A 6,742-nucleotide genomic window follows, 5' to 3' on the forward strand; every position below is an offset into this window, starting at 1 on the left:
CAAATGTCTCATTTTGAAAGTGACCCTACTCTATACTAAACACAGGGTGAAGATATTGTGTATACCCTCTCCACTGGCTTTTGTCTCTCCTGCTGTCTTTGCTTTGCCACTATACAGTCTGTGGTCACTACAGTCAGTGTGAAGTGGAAAGCATGGTTTTTTTTGTGGAGGTTAAAGGAATAAAGTAGAGGTTCAGGACTATTGCTCACTTTCTGGACAGTACTCTACCTTACATCTAATCCCATCTGTGACTGTGAATTGGCCCTAGCTTGACTCCAATGTGACCACTAATTTTACATTAGAAATGTTGTGATTAAGATACGTCCACAAAGCCTCACCTGTAACAATAATGAATGCCTGCGAAGACTAGGCCTAGGCTATATCTTACATCTAATTAATTGTCTTCCCTCACTCTGAAAGGGTTTTAATCATATCCCTTTATTGTATTTCCAATTATATAGTTATATGTAGTTAACCTACAGGTTATATGATACGCGGCGAGCCTACGAAAAAAGCCCTAAAATTGTGTAACATTATTAGGTTGATTGGACAGATTGCGTTCTGCGATGGACGGGCCACCTGTCCAGGGTGTACCCCGCCTGTACACAGGATAAGCGGTTGACGATGGATGGATGGATGGATGGACAGATTGCGTTAACGTTACGGCAGTAGCTTTATCATCGAAATATTTATAAAATCCAATATCCTGCCAGATACAGGACTAAGATTAGTGGAAATCTCAAAGCAAACATAGTTCCAAATTGTTGTTCTCATTAGGCTAATTTAACTTTGCAGTATATTTTTCTACATCTACACCGCTTTTTGCCTACTTATGAGGAGGAAAAAACGATGTCGTACAGGTGAAAAGTAGCAAACAAGCATGATTAATCCAACAGCAGAAGGGGTGACTTCCGTAACTTTAAATTAATGTCAACAAACCAATCCAAAAATCACATATGGTGCTGCGGCACATCTTCCTTAGACAGGTTTCCATGGCGCTGCTCAGCAGCTGTGTGCGGAGTTCTGCGAGGGCGCCGAAAATTAAAAAAGAAAATAAAATTCTTTGTGGTGTTCATCCTTTTATATACAGTCTATGTGTTCATCAACAGGCCTGGATTAAAAAGTCATCTTCCCCGCTGATAACAGCGCCACAAATCGACCACAAAACAAAGCAACAAGGCTGACCAGAATCGAGCACAGCAATCAGAACCAACAACGGAGTTCACGATGACTTGGTCATTTGTCACATGAAATACATTACTTAAATAATAAATAATAAAAATAACACGCTTCACTTCTCCTCTTAGCCCAAATAAGCCTGAAACATTCATGACCATACCAACCCTCCTGGGAGACTCCCTTTTTTCACTGCCCTCTCCCCGTTTCCTCCTGGGTCACATATGTTTAATGTTACAGTAGGTGAGTGGTGGAGGCTATGCTGCTGACAAGCGTGACTGTAGATTTATTTCTGAAACAGTGTGGCAGTTCTGGCGAAGGACACTATAATTTCTCCCTAGTTCGTCACTTACTTACTGACTTACTTAAAAATTCTCTAATATCGCTTACAGCAGCTAACGCTGCCCATTGCTAAATTAGATTAGTCAAAATCATCATCTAGTTAATGAAATGTTTATCAGTGGATGAGCGCTAATGTCAATGAGCGGTTGAATTATAGCATTTAACTTATTCTAAATATATCTGCGAGCTGCATGTCTGTTGTTACAATCCAAACATGTAATTGTGAGCTGAACCTAACACATCTTCCAGCCAAACAAGCTCCTCTTTTAAATGTGCAACATCGTGAAATCTCAGAGTTGTAGACATTCATGTAGTGGTTGAGAAATGGTTTCTGGTAGATTTGGGTAAACTTTAGGAGTACTGGTAAAGGGAAACATGAATATGCTACATAGAAAGTTATTATGGCATATTATTTGTAAGGTCAAAAACACATGCTTATTCTCTCTCTGCACTTTCTAGCAGCAAATATTTATTGATGTGCAGTTGTTTACATGTTCAGTTGCTGAGACTGAAATCTTAGACATTTTTAACATAATCCATTTAGGAAAAGGTTTTATAGCCCACATACAGAACAGCTTTCAACATCGGCCTGTTCTAAGTAGTAGTCAGTAGTTTATACAGGAAATGGGTCTACTATCTGGGGCGGCTGTTGCTCAGGAGGTAGAGCGGGTTGGCTGTCAATCGGAAGGTCGGCGGTTCAATCCCGACTCCCCCAGGTGCAAGTCGAAGTGTCCTTGGGAAAGATACTGAACCCCAAATTGCCCCTGGCGACTGTTCCGCCAGTGTCAGTTTCTGTTTGAGCACTTAGGCTCAGTGTGTGTAAAAGCGCTTTGATATCTATACAAATATAGAGCAAATACAAATTTCTCTACAGGATTTACACTGATTAACACCTTTTTACACCTGTAAAGTTATACATCATACAGGATTGACATGACTGCAACAATGCTTTCCCAGAATGCCCATTGGATAATCCGGCCCAGTTCATCAGTGGTGATAAATGAAGTATATATTTTATGAACCATTTATGAATCATTGATTTAGAATGATCAATATTTTATTACACTTAGCAGAAGTAGCATTTCTTAAGATTCAGCAACCTCATTTGATTAGCCTAATGTGCACAGCAAAGTGTCTGAAAGGGAGTGGATGCATTACTCAGCAGAACAGATGTTGTAGGCCAGTGGTTCTCAAACTTTTTCACTTCAAAGACCCCTAACTAGACCACGGACCCCCATCCAATAGGGTTTCGGCTTTTAGATTGTGTTATTAGCCTATAGAAAGTGTATGAAACCGTGCCTGTTCTTATCCACCTCTTCGATGTGTCTCATCACAATCCTGTGGCCTTCGTCCAGCTGTGTAGGGTTGTTAACTCTGCCTAACATGGCTAGCTTCACCGTATTCTCCATATATGCCCTCGTACACTCATGTTTCTTAATGTTCTCAGATAAATGTATCGTGTCGTTTACTCCTGTAACCGTCCCCGCTATTTTAAAAAAGCAAGAAAAATGTTTCGCCCTTCAGGCATCAGATTTGAGGACGCTGATTGGCTTAATTTATGTTGCTATGGGCATATCTTTTGTCAGCTATTGGCTGTGTTGCTGTACTGCCTGGGTGATCTTTCTAGCGACCCAGAAGAGATCAGTGGATGAGCAGGAAGCTAATTTCCCCCCCAAACATAATTATTTAGCCTATATTTTATATGTTACACAGTATTGTGCATTTAAACACACATATGCTTAAAAAGTAATTACTGTTGATTTAAAAAATGTTTATTTTAAAAAGAAAAATCAAAACACTTTCCATGACCAGGGACACCGGCGCCCTCTATTGGCCAGCCGCCACTGCTGTTGACCCCCTGTAACCCCGTCAAGGACCCCTGGGGGTTCACAGACCCCACTTTGAGAACCACTGATGTAGCCTAACTGCAGAGATTTGCATCCACCTCTTTTCTCAGAGTGTTACCTCCCGTGAGGTGCATGCAATTCTTGGCGGACATGCAAAACTTGCCACAACACCTGAACCTGAACTGAAACAGTACTGATTTTAAAAAAACATAATTTTTTATTTTACCATACCAACTTTATATATTGACTTCCCATTACATATTTTGTGAATGCCTAATAGACAGAAGTGTTTGGGTTCACAGACAACGTGTTGCAGTGTACAATGACAATTTACACTGTTGTTCACCACTAACCTTGTATAGCCTATCCTACATCATTATGCTGGGCACACAGGCACACATCTCATCAGCCAATTGGTAGGTTACAGGGTTTATATAGGTACTGTGGTAGTTACAAAATAGTTTAATCATTTAGATAACATGGTAACAGTCAATGTTACATAATGAAAATTATCATAAACAAAATTTCCTTGCATAAAATCACGAAGGTAAAAGAAATAAACCCTCCAGAATCACTGGATGACGGTCCTACGTATCCATGGAGATTCCTGTCAGCTGTACGCATGTGCGATGTCCTGACCCGGCGGCACTTCCGTGAACACGCAAGGAATTCAGCACATGACGAGGACGAGAACAATCTTGGTAACATAATAACTCTTCGGCTGAGTGATTAACAAACCTTCCGCGCCGCTAAATAATTCGGTTGTCGGTTATGGCCGCGACGCAGGTGCGGAACAACGTGAAAGATGCTCTAGGCAGAGCCTCTGGCTGTTCGTGGAAAGGTAAACGAGGAGGGCGCCACTGCATTTGTGTGCTACATATATTCACATCGTGCACACTCGTAAGCTATTGCGTAATGTGAATCAATAGTTTTAAATAACTGAAGTAAAACGATTGTTGGACTTACCAGCGGATCCACCGGCAATAATCTGATGAGAAGCTTCACGGAGTAGGCTCTGCGGTTTTCTGGTTGTCATGTTTAGTGTTCAGGTCTCCTGGCATAGCAAAAAAAAAAAAATGAGAGAAGACCGGTGTGACACGTTATCTATAGGCTACTTGTAGGCCAACGTGAATTTTTAGAGACCCGGTAGCATTTCGCGTCAGCAGTGGTGAACACCCAACATACCTGCCCTGCAGCTGCTCCTGCCCTGTGTCGAGGTCGCTCGGCCGGTTCTTGTCTCTCAGACTTCAGTTAGTTGGTAACCCTTCTCCCGGAGCAGCACTCTCACGCTGGAGAAAGAAAGCAGCAGCGACGTCTCTCCGAGTGCTCACAGGCTAGGCTAGGCTAGGCTAATGTGGAATCAATTACCAGCACCAAACTGCTAGTTCACGTCCACCCTCCCGTTGCCTCACCGCCATGAGGTTTTTGAATATTGTAAACAAAAACATAGATAAACCCTGACCCCTTGTCTGTGATCGATATAAAGGCAAACAATCACACAATGAGCTCAAAGGTCATTTTATAGTTTCGTGTTGTCGGTGTCTTCACAGATGCTTATCTTTCTTTAACGTTTTGACATCTCTTACTTAGTGTTTATATTTAATGTTAGTCCAACCAATTTACAGTAAAGCAGTCACGAAAGGGACTTACTCCTTCGTTTCCAATGAAATTTGCTGTTAATTTCACAATAATACTCCCAACACCCAGAACCGGCGACCTCACGGTCACAAGCTTGCTTCTCTAACCTTTGGGCCACCCATATATGTGGCATATATAAATATGCACCCAAAATCTACCTTTTGAGATTCAAATTCAAAAGTTTATCGTGTGTAGGCTAATGTGATGTGGACTGTAGTTTCCACGTCTCAGGATTATATTCATTATCGATGAATGTTTTGTTTGTTTTTTTTCAATTAATCAGTCAGTTGTTTGGTCTATAAAATGTCAGTAATAAAGTGAAACATGTCTGTCACAATTTCCCAGAGTCCAAGGTAACATAGTAAAATAGATTGTTTTGTCTATCACTTCAATACATCCTGCTTACAATCATACAGAAAAGAAAAGAGCAGCAAATGTTCAGTTCTGAGAAGCTTGTGACCAGAAATTATTTGGAATTAGTCTTGCTTAATGACTTAATTTATAATTATTATCAAAATTCTTGTCACTTTCCTGTCAGTCAACACATCAGTTAAATGTTTTGGCTTTAGAATCAGGCAGTCAGTTTGAATTCAGTTGGTTTTAGTTGATGATGTCTCAAGACATTATCTATCACTTATAGGCCTACTGTATATTAGTGAATATTGTGTTTTCCTCTGTGAAAACATCTCACGAATGGAGTACATTGGCTACAGCCACAATCCAAGCTAATAGGAGGTAATTAACTGTTTGATACCATTAAGAGTCCTATCCCTTTAAGAAAAGGACCAGGCTATTCAAAGACTATCAACATGCAACATATTAAATATTGACAGATAATGGAAATTTGATGGCACATGTCTCAAACAGATTACGTAGAAAAATTACAAGCATCTGAATAATGAATTTTCAGAATGCGTTGGTAGGTTTGCATGTTGGACACGTACAAGGCTCCTTACCTAAACCCACATATGGCCATTGTCACCCTGCAACTTATGTTGTATGAATCTCATTTTTATAAAAGACGCTTTAGATTCCTGCTCCTTTAGCTGTGAAATGTTCTGTTAGATCAGAGACGTAAGTAAGTATGCCAGTCTGAAACATTGTGTATGCTGTATGCCTTGTACTCATGTTGCATCAATTGTTGTATAAAATGCTTCAGTAGCCTTTTCCCTTGTTTACAGCAAACTGCAGTGCGTAGGTAGCTGAAATACAGTATCGCAGCAGGAAGTGGAGCAAACAGTTCACAGGGTGATGAAAGGGTCACTTCAACTACAATAAAATAGTTCTATGGAAGAGGTTAAAGGGTAACTTTGGTATTTTTATTCATGTTATTCATTATCACATATGTAATAATAATCCTGTTATGTAATGTTTTATATGCAGAGAGTAAATTTGCAGTGTGGCATTAAGAGTTTTACTTTTCTGTGTTTTCTATGATATTAAACTGAATATCTTTAGGTTTTGGACTGTTGGTCAAGATCAAGCAATAACAAGATGTCAAATTGTGCTTTGAAAAAGTAAAACTATTTTCAAAAACATTGATTAATAAAAAACAATTTGCAGATTAATCGATAGTGAAATGAATCTTTAGTTGCATTCCTGAAATAATATTTTACAACCATATACTGTACGTCTCATAATAAAAGATGCTTGTGAAATGCATTACTGGAAGAAGCAATCACATGCCTATAAGAAAGAACACACAAGGCTTTTCATGATTTAAAATGAGCTTTAAACTA

At 39.7% G+C, this 6,742-nt stretch overlaps 1 long non-coding RNA gene across 1 annotated transcript; it reads left to right on the forward strand.

The window, feature by feature from the left end:
• The first annotated feature begins 4,067 nt into the window (after nucleotides 1–4,067).
• LOC123967337 lies at nucleotides 4,068–6,298 on the forward strand. Its single transcript, XR_006824231.1, has 2 exons — nucleotides 4,068–4,206; nucleotides 6,185–6,298. It is a non-coding gene; the product is annotated as an uncharacterized LOC123967337 (long non-coding RNA).
• Nucleotides 6,299–6,742: the final 444 nt, after the last annotated feature.

Source organism: Micropterus dolomieu, unplaced genomic scaffold, assembly GCF_021292245.1.
Source record: "Micropterus dolomieu isolate WLL.071019.BEF.003 ecotype Adirondacks unplaced genomic scaffold, ASM2129224v1 scaffold_290, whole genome shotgun sequence".
Taxonomy (NCBI): Eukaryota; Metazoa; Chordata; class Actinopteri; order Centrarchiformes; family Centrarchidae; genus Micropterus; species Micropterus dolomieu.